Source organism: Colius striatus, chromosome 6 (genome assembly GCF_028858725.1).
Source record: "Colius striatus isolate bColStr4 chromosome 6, bColStr4.1.hap1, whole genome shotgun sequence".
Classification (NCBI taxonomy): domain Eukaryota; kingdom Metazoa; phylum Chordata; class Aves; order Coliiformes; family Coliidae; genus Colius; species Colius striatus.
In genome coordinates this window covers 13,339,254-13,356,258 of record NC_084764.1, presented here as the reverse complement: position 1 = coordinate 13,356,258, position 17,005 = coordinate 13,339,254, and positions in this window count along the sequence as shown.

Sequence of the window (17,005 nt, the reverse complement as noted above, 5' to 3'; positions counted from 1 at the left end):
AGCTGAAACTAGTAAAGAACAAAAGGGGTAGAATCCAGAAGATAGGGAGAATTTAGTGGTGCCTATTTAGATTTACTTATGAGTACACTAGGATTTTAAAAATACTTCTATTTAGGACTTAAGAACACTCTAGAAAGGTTGAAGCTAAGAGGTTAGCAAGATCTTTTTAGACCACATTGATCACTAGGGGACCTGTGCTTTCACTGAAAAGTTCAGCTGTTAAAGCAGGGAGTAACAGAAGTGTTTGCTTGCAGACCAAGAGCAGTGTGTTTCAGCAAATAATTCTGAAGACTCAAAAAGGGGGTAAAAAAAAAAGTGGTCCCAACTTTTAGTCTGTCTAATGTAAATTTAAAACTTATTAGACATAAATGCCTTTGCAGACTGACAAAACTTAAAGTCATTTTTTTGAAGTAATATTAGTTTTATCTGCACTGGTTGATGTTCTTAAAATACCAAGTCTTGATTAGTCCTGAGTGCTTGACTGCATCATCTTTAATTCTTGCCTTCTGCAAAATGTAGGTGTTGGTTACTCCAAGCATTCCAAAATCTTGATCAGCCATCCAAAAGTATTGATACTTTTTGGGGAACACTTTGACAAAAAGACTACATTTGGAGGATTATTAGTCTTCTGGGTTCAGATTGTTAAGAGTTCATGTTCTCAATCTCTTTTGGCAACTATGAGGCCTAACAGTCTTTTTATTGGAGTGAATGAAAGCCAAGAATCTCATTAAGTCAGTTTCCAGGATTTGATGTTTTAGTAAAACAATAAAATGAAATTTTGACTTTAGTGGTGTCCATAAGGATCTTGGCACTAACATCTTGCTGGCCAAGTTCACCTATAAATCTATCAGAATTGTCAGGAGTTTACAAATCTGACAAAACTGAGTGGACATAAATGTTTGGGATTGAAGGTGAGAATGACTTGCTGTTCTCTGCAGTTTCTATGACTAGGTTGGCTGCACTGAAGCATGGAGTTCAGAGTAGATAGAAAGATACAACACTACAGATTTATCCTTTTGTTCTCATAATAGGTGAAACAATAAGAGAAAATTGTACTTTGTATTTAATGAAATCAAGAAAGGGGACAGTGAAACACAGACTAAGAAGGAAAACAATGCAAGTAAGCAGGCATCCTTCACATTTACATTCTTCTTGTCTCAAATCAGGGCCGACTATTCACTAGCACTCCAACCATCCTGGATCAGAGCTCCAGAGATTCCCAGTACTTCCCAATGCTATCTCAGCATCACCCATTTAGATCTTACATGTTCAACCAAAGTTATGGTTCCAAAGTTTTTCTCATGCCAAACAACTCTTGCTCCTTTACCAGCCTTATCCTACCTACATGCTTCACAATATTCTTTTATATGCCCCACATCTTTCTTAGTCCCTGGTTTTCCATATTAGACTGATTTTCTATATATGGATTTATGAGCCTCCAGTCCATCTAGTAAGCCTTCCTCATTCTCCGAACTCTACCTTTCTAATCTACTCTGATGAAAATTCATCTACAAGAAATACAGCATCATCCTGTAGAAGTAGAGTGGTTTTTGCAGGAATTTCATAAAGCCAGACATGGTGTTTACTTATCAGAGATCCATCTACAGAAAACTTTGTTGGAGCTAGAAAATAGCCATTGCTAGAAAATATGGTTACTAGCTCAGAAATGATGGGTTTGTTACAAACCCTTCTCTCCAGCAAAAGTTTAATCTACTTTAGTTCCTTCTCATATCCCTATGGTAAATGAGTACAGTGATTTAAATTCCCTTTTCCAATAATTAGTATTGTTTCATCCCCAAACTTTAAAATCAATTGTGCCTCCCAGCCCCCACATCACTCATGACCCATCCCTGTTTCTGTGGTGCCATTTCAGATCAAACCCAGCAGAGTCATGGCTAATGTCCTAGTGATTTGTCTATCAATAAGATGTGGGAAACCCACATTCTTTGATTTGAATTGAGGATAGGAGGGCTTTGAACTTCCATGCAGTAGACTGGGGGTTCCAGCCACTAGGAAGGCTGTTACAGGGTTCCTTGGTTTTGGGAAAATGCTTGAAATCTCGAACATTTTAACAGGCTGAGAAAATTATTTTCCACTCAGTTCTAATTAGATCATAGTCCAAATGGAAATGGTAATAATTTCTGACTTTGAAAAATGTGATGTCTCATTGGCTTGAACAGTTAGTCAATGATTGAATTTACTCAATATAAGTTTACTTAAGAAACCAGAAAACAGATGTTATGTCTCATTCATTTTGCTATATGGGCTTAGAAAGGTAATTACTACCAAAACTTGGAAATTCTGATCTCTGTCAACTGAATTAAGTTTCTGTAAGCATACACTGTGTGCTATGAAATGTCCAGGAGTTCAGTGTTACACATTCAGGAGCTGGCCTAAGGAAACTTTTCAAGGCTTTTGAGATTTCTATAGGGATCAAAGATTACTTGCAATTCTGACCATTTAAGTGCTTCATGTGAAATAAAAAGAAGTTTGTGCAGAATCTAAGTGAAGATGTTGTAAAAATTAGGACCAAAAAACCCACCCTTGTGATGCAAAGATAAATTGCTAAAGATATTTCTGAACTTGTAAGAGTTTTAATAACTTTCTCCTTCTACAATAAATAATTTTGCTTTCAAAATATGAGGTTGAGTACCAACTTTACAGTGGGCATTCATGGATGAAACTGAAGATTAAAAACATATCAACTAAATAATGATTTTTATATATATGAATGCTGTTCCTCAGCATATCTTACGACAAACTGCACTAGTGCAATACTAGTCGGGAAGGATCTTCTAGGAAAAGGGAAAACAAAATCTTCTTTAGAAGGTAATCTCCTTTGTTACATATCTGAACTTAACACATCAGTTACACTTAGTTCCTGCTTAACAATTCCAATAATGTATGAGCCACAATAGCTGCTAAGATTCTTTTCCTTTGCCAAGCAGTTTTGAAAAGGGGGAAGAACTCTGTATTTTTGGCACTCCAATGAATAGATCAATTGACTAAGAAGTTGTTTTTACATGATGTTTTTTTGAAAGCATAAATATTATCTCAAACATAATATTGGTTAAAAGATTTTCATTTGAATTGGAAAAAAAATGTGAATCTAGGAAATCCACAGTAATTTAGAATGACTTCCAGAATTAGCATCAAGTTTTCATTAAGTCAACTGCTGCTTAATTTTGTTTATAAAGACAGTCCCCTGATCCTGTTGGAATGTCAAGAAAAAGGACATTTTCCGGAGTCTTAAGTCATTCTGAGATGAGTAGTGTCATGGTTTAGGCCCATCAGGGAACAAAAGACCACAATTAGGCTCAAGTACCAAAGACCTGAGAATACCAAAGGGCAGGGAGAGCTTAATTGCCACTTATGGTCCAGGACAAAACCAGGCCACTCTTCTTGGGGAAGAAAACAGAAAATAATTTAATCCGACACCAACTAAAGCATAACCATAAAACCCCAAAACATAACCAACACAAAACAGCAGAGTGGTACAAAACGATGAAGAGTACAACCAGCGCTTTAAGACCACCTTCTCCCCATTCCTCCCCTCTTCCTGGGCTCAGAGCACTGATCCTGGTGTCTTTACCTCCCCCCCCCCCCCCCCCCCGCCCTTTCCCACCCCTCAACGCACCAGTCCTCCCTGCACCTCCACCGAGTACCTCACGCACCTGGCAGCCCTGCGTGGGCAGTTCCAATGTCCATTCATCCTAAAGGCTGCAGCTCCTCTCTGCCTCCAGCACGGCCTGTGCCATGGCCACCTCCTCATACAATCTCTCACAATCTGAGTGCACTCATAAGGAGCTGCTGGTGGCTCTCAGTCCTGTCATTGCCCTGTATGGGTTGCAGCCTTTCCTTCCTCCTTCTGACTGTGGGGTCCACGTGGTCACCTCCATCTTGTACCACTCTTACATCTCCTCCCAAGCACTCCAAATTCCCGTCCTTAAATAGTGATCACAGAGGCACCAGATTGGCCCAGCTGGAGGTGGGTCTGAACCCAAGAGGGAAAGTCTGAGAACTCTTTATGGGTCTTCACTGCAATGTGCTCCCTGTTATCAAGCAAAAGCTACTCCTTGCTAAACTATGACAGTAGACTCAAAGAATTACGTCATGATGCTTGGCAAATCCTATGACCTTTTTAACTCTTTCATTGCCTTGGGATATTTGATTTTCCTTAAGGAAAGTACATCTAACTCACTCACTTAGTCTAGGGTGAAATACAACTTCATTTATGAATCTGGCACAGACAGAATTATAGCACAAGATAAGTGTCCCTTGTCAGCCCTCCAAAGAAGAATATGCTTTTAGAGAGGGAGATGATGCACATTTTATCATGTGGTAAAACACCTCTCCTTGAGGCTAACAAGCTAAGAAAGGCTGTTATACCTCAAATGGTCTGAAGCTACACTTCACTCTACTGACTTGTTATTGTTTTATTTTGTTCCATTGATAAAGATATGCAAGATTAAAAGCTTATGATGTTTGTTGAAAATATTTGTTCTGGAGCCTAGTCAACAATAAGAGGTGGCAAAAATTTAATGTTGGCTTATATCACCATTAAATTGAAATAGTACAGCTAGAGAATGTATAAAGGAGATTTTCTTTTCTCAGGCATCTGATATATGTCACTAAAAAGCTGTGCAACAGAGTGGAACAAAAAAAACCCCCCGTAATCTACTCAATGAATTTAGCTTTTTTTGGTACTGATGCATTGCTCTTTGGTAAAATGACACACAGAATTAGGTGACAATCCAAGGATTTCACAGATTTTACTTTATTTTTTTAATATATCCATACTTGAATCACAGAATTCTGCAAATGTTCAGTATTTTCTATCAGTGTCATTTTAGTCACGTGTTAGTGGTTGAAGTGGTACATAGTTGTGGCACATAACTGGGTGGCAGTGCACAAATTCACCTTAGGCTAGTACTGTTCCAGTCAGGTCTTGCATAGACAGCTTTCTTACAAGAAATCTTATCAGTTGATGATACAGATGTTATAAAGAAAGTATATACAAAGTTAATCCATTTTTTAAAAAAATGGAAGGACTTGTTCTTTTCACTGCTAGAAAAGTCACACTCTGGGAATGATGATTCCTGCAATGATCTGTCTGTGCTGGTTCTCTTCACAAAAGCTTGGTTTGAGGATGCTAAGAGTGGTGATTTTTGTGTTTTGACTGGTATTTGCTGCAAATAAGGTGACTGGAGAAAACTGAAGAGAAAGGTTTTTTCCCCCATAATTTCTTCTAGCCTAGGGGACATTCAGTAAATTGGAAAGCCAGGAACCAGGAACTGTTGCCCTAGCACCTTTTGGAAACTTCTTCTGAGTAGCTTCAGTACTTACCTGTGAGCCATACAAGGCACGACCAAGATAACATCATGCTCATTGCCATCACAGTAAATGAATTGTTCCTGTAATCTACATTTACATAATCAATCTTTTCCTAGTGTCAGCCTGAGAACACTATTTCTACAGTCTCTTCATTATTATCTCTTATTGCATATTACCTGCACCTCAGGTCTATCACCTAAGTTACTGGTATGAGGACTCCCTCATATACCCAGGACAGCTCCATCAGATGATTCATTCTAAGAGAAATGGGAAGTGCTTCAGCATAGGAGTGCTCAGTTGGTAGATTTGCGGAGGACAGGGATAATCAGGGGAAGGCAGTGATAAATCAGGTGGAAACTGCCATTTTCTTTGTCTGACAGAGATGAAGCTAGAAGAGAACACACGCTCATAGCCTAAGTTTCTCTGTCATTCTCATAATGGCTAAGCTACAGTTACAGTTGCATAACTTTAGCGTGCCCAGGACCAAAATTCTGTCTCAACTCAGAAGAGGAAAAGTCATGTTTTTTTCACTTAGAGATGCCTAGCTCAGGCATCACATGTGAACCAAACGTGAGCACTGTGACACTTAGCTGTGCTGTCTGTAGCCACTGAACCACAATCTGCCACAAGCAGAAACCAAACACTGAACTCTTCCACTGCTGTCTGACAAGCACCCATTGGAGCAGTTGGCAGAGCCTGGTCTCTGTCTCCTTCTGCACACTTGCTGCTTCTGCAGTCCCCTTTAGCATTCCTCAGTATTGATTTGTAGGTGAAGCAGAAGAGGTTAACAGCATAGATTTGAGGAGTTTGGACCAAAAGATATAAAAATTGGATGAGGAGTTAAGTAAAACATTAATTTTACTTCTCTGACTTTAGCAATTTATTTGATTCTCACTGCTGCCTTAAAATCAGAAGAGGGCATCTATTAATGTCTCTGTTTCAAGAAGATCAGAAGCAGCACATGGGAAATTCTGTATTTAAAACCAAGACAGTCACTATTGCAAAGGTATATGGAAGTTGAGAGTGTCTGCTTCATTAAGGTTATTCAGACAAGGACTTTTCAATGCAAAAAGGTACAGAAAGAACTCAGAGAGACATGGACCCTGCAGATAAGGGATAACATGGCAGTACCAAAGACTAAAATTCTCTAGTTACTAATTGATGGGCCATAAAGAAAATACCAGGCATCATGTCAGAAGGAGACAACTTGGACTTTTTAACTGAGGAGAAGGAAGCAAGGTGAACATGAGATTTTTGGATATTTGAGGGGCTGCTGTGGGACTATGCAAATTATAGCAGGAATATTTTGGGAAAGGGGACTGGGGAAGAACAAATGGTGGAATAGACCAGAAGGGGTATAAAAGGGGCTTACTTGTCTGACCAAGCCTTGCACCTGATAACTGCAGTCTGTCCTCTACTATTATTAAATACTTTCTTAACTATCTCTCTGTATAATCTCACTGTGTTCCCTTTGAGTGTGTGTGTGCTGCGAGGGCTAAGTGGAACTACTGAGAGAACAGGCTTAGGGTGGATTTGGTGCCAGAAACTGGAGTTAGATCAGGGGTGTAGATGTCCACCGACAACTGGAGCAAACAGAGAGATCTCAGTGCCAGCTGCCGAGATGAGGGCAGTGGATCTTGAGTGCCAGCTACCGGGAGAACCAGTATGAGTGAAATGAGCAAGGTTCTTAGCACTGGCAGCTGGAGTCACAGCATGTGTGCCTGGTGCCATCAGCAGGGCAGGGAGAAGCATTTGTGTCTTCCCTAAACCTGTTTCATGGTGAGTTGCACATTTGTAACTTACTAGCAAACTTCACAGGGAAACAGCATGTGAGTAGGGGGCCCAGGGTTTGGATTGGGATATCAGGCAGTGCTGATATTCAAGGTCACCCACTAGTGTGGGCTGGCTGTCAGACAGGCACGTAAGTGCATGTGTGTGCTAGTGAGCATCAAGCTGGACTAGCTGGTGAGGAGGAGAAACATGGAGCAGGTAAGAGGGCATCCAGGCTGAGGAAGCAGTTTCTTACCTGCAGAACCTATAATCAGAGATCCTAGTCTTGGAGTTGGATCCTCGTGTGTATATCTATAGATACACAGAATGTGACATTATTAACTTGAGTTTAAGATCACAATATGAGACACTATAAAATATGAAATTCACAAGAAAAAAAATTTATTTCAGTTGCCTTGCCATTGCAAGATGTAAAATGGAGACTTTTGGAAGGGTTCATCATTTAAGTGAAGTGGTATTTTTTGTTATTTTTTTAGTGATCATCAAAAAGTTGTAATTCTAATCAGATTTTTAAATGATTAGATTTTAAAATAGGACAAAAAGTATTGTGTACATCAGTGTATTGTCTGATAGGGAAAAAAGTATCTTGCTTTCAGAGAGATTAGATTAATAAACCAAGCAATTTTCTTATAGTTCTTCAGTAATAATTTAGCAAGGAGTTTGGAGAGAATATTATTTTTTAAAAACAATTATTTAAATATGAAATCTCTATTCAGTACTTCTAAATATTGACAAATGAAAGATGAAACCCAGGAAAATACAGCTGTTTATATCATCTCAGTGTTCCTTTGAATGAAATCAGGGTATAATTGAATAAAATGTGTATGTGTAAGAGTATTAATTAGCCAGCATGTAATAGTTCACAAGATCTGTTAATCTATGGGTCTTCTGGGAGCTTTTTTAGATTGCAGCAATAGATTCTGTCACAGAGCCAAAAACTGGAGAGCGGTTTTAGGGATATTTTTTTTTCCTCTTCCAAAAACATACCTGATAAATCTGACAGTGGCATTTCTTTTCTTATCCTCTGTTCAAATCAGACCATAATTACTCTGGCATCAAGGGCAGGCAACTTGGCTAGCTCTGAAAGATATCAGCTGTTTTTCTCATGCTTGCTGAACCTCTCTTAGACAAATTTTGCATTGTTTTTTGTGTCAGTTTTATCGTGGAACATCGTGCTACCATCTGGGAAGAAAAACACCATGGTACAGGAGCAGCTGGTGAATGAGAATGGCCAAATAAACACTGGCACTCACTCTGCCATTAGGTGAGATAAGAGGACTGAGGCCAAGCCAAAAGAGACAGCCCAAAACTGCTGCTCTTATCCTTCACTGTCCCCTTTCCTTTATCTCTGTTTAAAACCACAGCTATCACTCATTTTAGAAAAGAGAAACCAAACCTAGCTATCAGGTGTTGGATATACTCTTCTGAAGCCTGAAAAACAGAGATATCCACAGTCAAAAGCATCTGAAGTGTCTTGCCAATTGGCTGAGTTGCTATTTTTATTTCCCTGGAAAAATAACAAGAACATTTCATGTTTCTGTAATGATTCTTGTCATCGGAGCTCAGAGCACTTTGGATGTAAATGAATTCTCTCAGCACTTGGAGAATGAGTAAGAAAGTATTAGCTTCATTTTCATAGGCAGGGAAGTTGAGGCACAAAGAAACAAATATCTGATTTGATAGATATGGATTAGATAGAGAGTTTGTGTTAATAAACCCATATTCTGAATTGCTTTACCTTCTTCCCTAGCAGCAGCCCAGATTTCCTTCCAGAGTCTCTCTGGGCTAGCCTAGAAATTTAGGGATACAATGGATTTACTCAACCTTAACCTCCATAAATGCAAACATGGTGCAGGGTTGTATTCTTATGTATTTGCTGGAGACTTGAGTTACTGTTTGAGGATCTCTTATTTGCAGACATGTGGCAAGGTAGTGAACAGAGAAGCTATATCTGTTTATCCATGGCACAGACTTTCTAAGAGGTATGGGGCTGATACTTAACTTCTAAACACAGTTTCTGTGAGTTCCTACTTCGATAGCAGAGTGTTTATGCTCACATTTACAGCTTGGATCAGATGAGAATGTATTTATATTTGGCACAGACTGGACAAATACAGACTTGCAGATGTTAACAGTGCCTAAGATTGCCTATTAGCTAATAGTTCTGGGAAGTTTTATTTAAATGATCACTAATTTTTTGATAATTGGACAGATTGGTTGTGAGACAGAAAGATGCAAATTTGAATGTGAGAAAAATTAGTCTGTGTGGTAGTTGAAATTAAGGATGAATTATTCCTTACCATCTATTGTGTCTATCTTGCTCTATCAAATAAAGACTCAGTTGTTCACTTGAGTTTGACTGCCAATAGTCTTTACTGGCTGATGGCTATTTGGGAGAAGAGTTTAGTCATCTCAATACACTTCCCAGTGGTAACAGTTGTCGTCCTCACAAAATCCCAAATGGTTCTAACTGGCATGCTTGTCAGCCCTAGTAAGGCTAACATCATGATGTGAGCACTGTCTTTCTGTTGGGTAGTATACTGTCACTATGGGACACTATTGAGGCCTTCTAGAGCAACTGAAAAATAAATGACCTTCATTGCTATTGAAAAGATCTGAAATCACACTGTTTTGTGTCATGGTTTGACATGGAGCCATTTCTGGTAATGGGGAAGGGGCTGTAAAGGTGACGCCTGTGAGAAGTTGCTCAAAACTCTCCCCAACTCTGAGCCAGACCCACTTCTGGGACTGAGCCAATTAGATACCTCTGTGATCACTTTTTAAGAAGAAGAAGCCGGAAGAGGAGAGTTCTTCTTGTTCTTTCTTCTTTTCCAGCTGGTGGTGGTGCAAGGATTTGGAAGAGAGAGAGAAGCAACCATGCAGACTCCAAAGTCGGTGAGGGAAGAGAGGAGGAGGTGTGCTGGAGCAGAGACTCCCCTACATCCTGTGGAGAGGAGTGGTGAAGCAGAGATTTGTTTACACTTTGTTACAGACCCCATGCCAGAGGCAGTGACTATGCCCAGAGGAGTCTGTGTCCCGCATGAGGGACCCTGTATTGGCAGAAGCCGTAGCCTCTGGGAAGAACCCACACCAGAGAAGTTCGGTAAGGACTGTGTCCCTTGGGAGGGGCCCTGTATCAGAGCAGAGGAAGAATGCAGGGAGTCATCCTCTTCTGAGAAGAGAGAAGCAGGAGAGACCATCTGTGAGAGACTGACCACATCCCCCATTCCCTGCCCCCCTGAGCCGTTGAGGGGGGAGAAGGTAGAGATATCAAGAGCGGTGAGCTGAGGCTGGGAAGAAAGGAGGGATGGGGGAGGGAGATCTTAAAGTGCTGGTTGTAATTTTCTCATCGTCCTGCTCTCTTTATTGCTTTTTTTTACTGTTCTGTTTCTTGTAGGTAGTAGAATAAATTTTCCTACTTTACTCTCTAAGTTGAGTACTGGAGTCTGTTTTGCCCGGAACCGTAATTGGCAGTGAGCCCTCCCTGCCCTTGTCTCAGTCCACAACAACCTTGCTTATCTTTTTTCCCCCATTTGACTGGGGGTGAATGAGGGGCAGTGAGCAAGAGCCTGTCGTGGTGCTTCACTGCTGACTGGGCAAAACTACAACAGTTTGTTTTCTTAGGTCTTCTATGGGACTGCCAAAGACCAGACAGTCCCAGTTCATGGGCTTTTAACAGCAGGTAGAACCTTCTGCAGTGCCACAGGCCACAAAACTTAACATAATTTATAGATTTGTCCTGCCTTTAGTATTTTCCCAGGACAATTTCTGTACACCATGCTGATGTTGCCAGCTGTTAAACTTTTCCATGACATCAAGAGTAAAAAAAAAATAGATGGTGAAAGATGCAAAAAGACAATGAAAGAAAACAGAGACTAAATTAGATGTTTTCGGTAAATATATTTATTGAAATTTTAAAAATATTTCTATAACTGATTTGACTCTCCCAAAGCATTTGCAAATTGTCATTATAGGTGCTTTACAAACCTTGAACTCTCCTACCAAAAACTTGAAATTCAAAATTAAAAACATTTTAAAAACTTTACAAACAAAAAACCCCCCAAAATATATGTCTATGATTGAGGAAGTGTCATGTTCCAAGAATAAACTCAGAATTTTGGTAGGCTGATACTGGTTTTGAGTGCCAACTACTTAGATATTGTCTAGTTACTATAATATCTTAAAAATGTGTCAATTCCGCACACAGTGGGAATCTGCCATGGCCATCTGGCATGGTAAAGCACCATGGAAAGATATCATTTCAGGTCCTGAAAGTAATTTAAGTTTATCAGTTTAGTACCACACCTAGATTAAATAGCCTTGATAATGTTAATAATAAACTTAATAACTTGATAAAACTAGTCCTGATATTGTCTAATTTCACTTTCAGGGTACAACGTTACCTGCAATCACTTTTAGTAAATTATTTCAGTTTTAATTGTGAACACAAAGTGATGGTAATTGTCAGTGACTGAGAAACATTTCTACTTTGAACTCTATAATACTAGTTTGTTTGGTTTTTAGTTTTTCCTTTTCCCTCGAGGATTTCTACTACACAGTTAGAAATTCTGAAATGTTCCTTTGTCAAAAAACTATGTATCTTGCTTGATTGAGCAGTCCTTTGAAAATTCTCTTTCATACTTCGTTGTGCTCTCAAGCTCTGCTTTGATTTTAGTATCTGATTGAACTCAATATTTCAAAGAGAATAGTACTAACAATGGTTTCTAAGGAAAACTTTTAAAAAATGACTGAACACAAACCTGTTGTGAAGGTGATATCTTGACTGTATGGTGTGACAATGTGACAGCATCAGGTCAAAGGGACAGAGGGGAGGTTATAAGGTTATAGTCTCAGATAAATACAGTTCTGGATCTTCAGATCAGATAGGGCTTGATTGAGATACTAGGAAATGGCATTTTACATGTTCCCCAGCTACTCAAAATCATGGATCTGCTGGTTATTTGTGCTTGACTTCAGACTAACTGTGAGATATGTTGCAAATATACAAAATGCATGTGCAATGGTTCTGGAGCATCAAGTGAGAGCTAAAAGGACTATATATGCTTCCTGTGCAAGACATGGCATTGAAGTGCAACAGTAATTATAAAAGGACACTTAGCATCTCATTTCTTTTATGGATACTATTTCGCTTTGACACTAGTGTTCAGGATGATTATAAGCAAATCACTGTGTCTCCATGTTTAGGCTTGACATCTGTAAAACAAGGATGGCTTCAGTAACAACCCTGATAAGATGCTGTGGATGAAAATGCTTTGAGGTGGTTTATTTGGTTTTTTGGGGGTTTTTTTGCCAGCTAAAGCAATATGTAAAAATGAGATTGTCCTATTGCTTGTCATACCAACCATTCAGTGTGTCCAATTTCAGTGTCCATCTTATCATAGAATCAGAGAATTGTAGAATCATTACGGTTGGAAAAGACCTTTAAGAACACAGAGTCCAACCAGTAAGCTAACACTGCAAAGCCTGTCACCAAACGCAACCATGTCCCTCAGCACCTCATATATATGTCTTTTAAATATCTCTGGGAATGGTGACTCTACCACCTCCCTGGGCAGCCTATTCCAATACTTAATAATCCTCTTGGTGAAAAAGTTCTTCCTAATCTCCAGTCTAAACCTCCTCTGGCACAACTTGAGGCCATTTCCTGGTGTCCATTCCTGGAGATAAGAGATTATCACTACAAACTCCTTTCACGTAGTTGTAGAGAGTGATCATGTCTCTTCTCTGCCTCCTGTTCTCCAAACTGAACAACCCCAGTTCCCTCAGTCGTGTCTCATCAGGCTTGTTCTCCAGATCTATCACCAGTTTTGTTGCCTGTCTCTTGACGTACTCTAGCACCTCGGTGTCTTTCTTGTGGCCCAAAAACCGAACACAGTATTAGAGGTGCAGCCTCAGCAGTGCCAAGTACAGGGGGACAATCACTGCCTTGGTCCTGCTGGTCACGCTATTTCTGATACAAACAGGATGGCGTTGGCCTTCTTGGCCACCTGGGCACACTGCTGGCTCATATTCAGACAGCTGTCAATCAACATTCCCAGGTCCTTTTCATTTTTGCAGCTTTCTAACCACCCTGTCCCAAGCCTGTAGTGTTGCATTGGGTTGTTGTGGTCCAAATGCAGGACCTGGCACTTGGCCTTGTTGAACCTCATACAATTGGCCTCAGCCCATCTATCCAACCTGTGCAGGTCCTTCTGAAGAGCCTTCCTGCCCTCAAACAGACCTACCCACCCAGCTTGGTGTTGTCAGCAAACTTACTGAGGGTGCACTTGATCCCCTTATCCAGATAATTGACAGTTATGTTAAACTGAACAGGCCTCAACACAGAGCTCAGGGGAATATCACTGGTGATCAGCTGCCAACTTAACTCCATTCCCCACCACTCTCTGGGCCCAGCCATCCATCTAGTTTTCCACGCATCTCAGAGTAGGTCCATCCAAGCCATAAGAAACCAGTTTCTCTGGGAGGATACTGTGGGGAGACTGCCAAAGTCTTTACTAAAGTCCACAAAGACCACATCCACAGCCTTTCCTTCATCCACTCAGCGAGTCACCTTGTCATAGAAGGAGATGAGATTGGTCAAACAGGATCTGCCCTTCATAAAACTATGTTGACTAGGCCTGAACCCTTGGTTGTCCTGTATGTGCCTCACAATGGCACAAAGGATAATCTGTTCCAGAACCTTCCCTGGCACCAAGGCCTGTCTGACAGGCCTGTAGTTCCCAGGATCCTCTTTCTGGTCCTTCTTGTAGATGGGGGTCACATTTGTGAACTTCTAGTTTGGTTGCACCTCCCTGGTGAGCAAGGATTGCTGGTAGATGACGGAGAGTGGCTTGGCAAACACTTTCGCCAACTCCTTCAGCACCCTTGGGTGGATCCCGTCCAGCCCCATGGTCTTGTGTGAGTCAAGATGGAGCAAGTCACACACCATTTCCCATTGGACTAAAGGAACTTCATTCAATCCCATGTCCTTGTCTTCTGGCTCAAGTGCATGGATGCCCAGAGAACTGATGGTATTATTATTGAAGACTGAAGCAAAGAAGGCATTAACTACTTCAGCATTTTCCTCACACTCAATCACTAAGCTTCCCCTGAGTCCATTATTACAAAGTTGTTTCTCTTGTGGCTCTGGTGAGTCAATAACATGCTTTTGCCACCAGTTGCTTAGCACGACTCCAGCAACTGCTGCCATGGACAGATTTTATTAAGAAAATATTAAACTTGGGTTTAGATATTTTTAACATAGAGATGCAATGATAAAGAACCAGCAGTGTATAACTGTTCTCAGCAGGCTGCAGATCAGTCTGTCCTAGGCTCAGAGCTTGTCAACCATCCATTTTGGGAAAAAAATAATCTTACTCTAGGATCTGATGGCAGAAGATCCTAAAGCTCCACTATCTCCATGTGAGTTAACTCGAGACTGGCTTCTTTGTCATGAGACCAGATACGCTGGTACAAAAGAGCTCTTAACAAATGATTGCTTAAAGCAAAGGCCTGCAAATGCAGCTGGTGTGGAGCAAATGGAATCTACTTTTCTCTACTTCCTTTTATTTCTTCAAGATGACCCCCACAGAGAAGGAGGGAATGAATGCATATAAGAAGGAAGTAATAGTAATGGAAAAATGATCTAATTTCTTCAAGTAAAATGACTTAGTTGCGAAGAACAATATTAGTCTGTCCTTCCATAGTGATGGTCTTTGCCTTAGCTGGCTATTCCATCGTGAAGATGTCATCTTCTTGGGATCCTACACACTGAGCACCTGCATGCTGCCATTGCCCTTGGAAACATCTTGTGTATTAGTGTCCAGCTTAGTTTACTGACAATATCTCAGGTACCACCAGAAGTATGGCTGCAGTAGCACAGAAATCATTGCAGACTACAAAGTACCCAAACAAACTAGACAAACGTTCAAATGTTTTCCTTCAGAAGTCTGTACCACTCTGAGCACAATCTTCTCAGCATCAAGCTGGGTAGCTTTAACTTATAGAATCCTAGAATGGGTTGGGCTGGAAAGAATCTTAAAGGTAATCTAGTTTTAATCTGTCTGCCATAGGCTGGGACATCTTCCATATAGATTATGTCCTCAAATACTGTGTTTATGTTGTTGTACTGTATCCTAGCAGTAGAAACTGATGTGTTATATTCCTTTTGAACACAAGATGTCAATGCATCCTAAGAATTCTAGCTCACAGCCTAGATTCTTTATAAAATGAAGTCTAAGTATTTCCCCTTTGGCATTTTGTGTAACAGCGCCCACACAATCATAGCCATGATTCTTACTGAGTCCATTGAGCAAATGTCACTGATAATAACTAATAAGCAATCAAACAAACGTTTTTTTTGGTTTTGTTTTTTTTTAACCAAGCAAACACACACGCACACACACACAAAAATAACACCTCACCCAGAGGGAGAGCCAAACCGAGGAGGATTCTCCCTGTATCCGTCCAGGGAAACCTGTGTGTTTGAGTAAGCCCCTGCACTGCCTCTACACCAACACACACAGTCTGGGGAGTAAGCAGGAGGAACTGGACATGTGGGTGTGGATGCAGGTCTACGAAGCAGAAAGCAGCCATCTCTAAATGGGAAAAGTATATATTGCCAGGACATGAGGAGGTGCAACTAGGAAGGCTAGAGCCCTTCTAGAAATAAATTTAGCCAGGGATGTTAAGGACAGTAATAAGGAATTTTTCAAGTACATCAACAGCAGAAAGAAGACAAGGGGGAATGTGGGCCCTCTGCTAAACACAGAGAGTGCCCTAGTGACCGAGAATGCAGAGGAGGCCGAGGTACTGAATGCTTTCTTTACTTCAAGTCTTTATGGCCAAGTCCAGCCCTCAGGAAGCCCAGTCCAGCAAGGACAGTAGGATGGCCAGGACAGCAGAGGACTTGCCCTGGGTGGATGAGGAAGAGGTTAAAGACTTGTTGACTCAGCTTAGGCTCATAAGTCAATGGGTCCTGATGGGATGTGCTGAGGGAGCTAGCTGACTGGTGTGATTGCTAAGCCTCTCTCCATCATTTTTGAACAGTCATGGAGGACAGGCAAGGTGCCTGAGGAGTGGAGAAAGGCCAATGTCATATAAGTCTTCAAAAGGATGACCCAGGAAACTACAGGCCAGTCAGCCTCACCTGCATCCATGGAAAGGTGATGGAACAACTCATCCTGAATGTTATCACTAAACATATGAAGAATAATATAGTTATCAGGGGGAGTCAACATGGATTCTCCAAGGGGAAATCCCGTTTAACCAACCAGATAGCCTTCTATGAGTGCATAACCAGCTGGCTACATGAGGGGAGAGCAGCAGATGTCATCTACCTTGACTTCAGCAAGGCTTTTGACACTGTCTCCCATAACATCCTCATCAGAAAGCTCAGGCAGTGTGGCTTGGATGAGTGGACAGTGAGGTGGATCGAGAGCTGGCTGAATGACAGAACCCAGTGAGTTGTGATCAATGGCACAGAATGGAGTTGGAGGCCTGGGCCCAGTGGAGTTCCACAGGGATCAGTTCTGGGGTTGGTCTTGTTCAACATCTTCATCAGCAACCTGGATGAGGGGACAGAATGTACCCTCAGCAAGTTCCCCAGTGACACCAAATTGTGAGGACTGGCTGATTCCCCAGAAGGCTGTGCTACCATTCAGCAGGATCTCGACCAGCTTGAGAGTTGGGCAGAGAGGAACCTCATGAGGTTCAACACGGGCAAGTGCAGAGTCCTGCATCTGGGAAGGAACAACCCCATGCACCAGTACAGGCTGGGGGTCAACCTGTGGAAGAACAGCTCTGCAGAGAGAGACCTGGGAGTCCTGATTGATAATAAGCTAAACATGAGCCAGCAATGTGCCCTCGTGGCCAAGAAGGC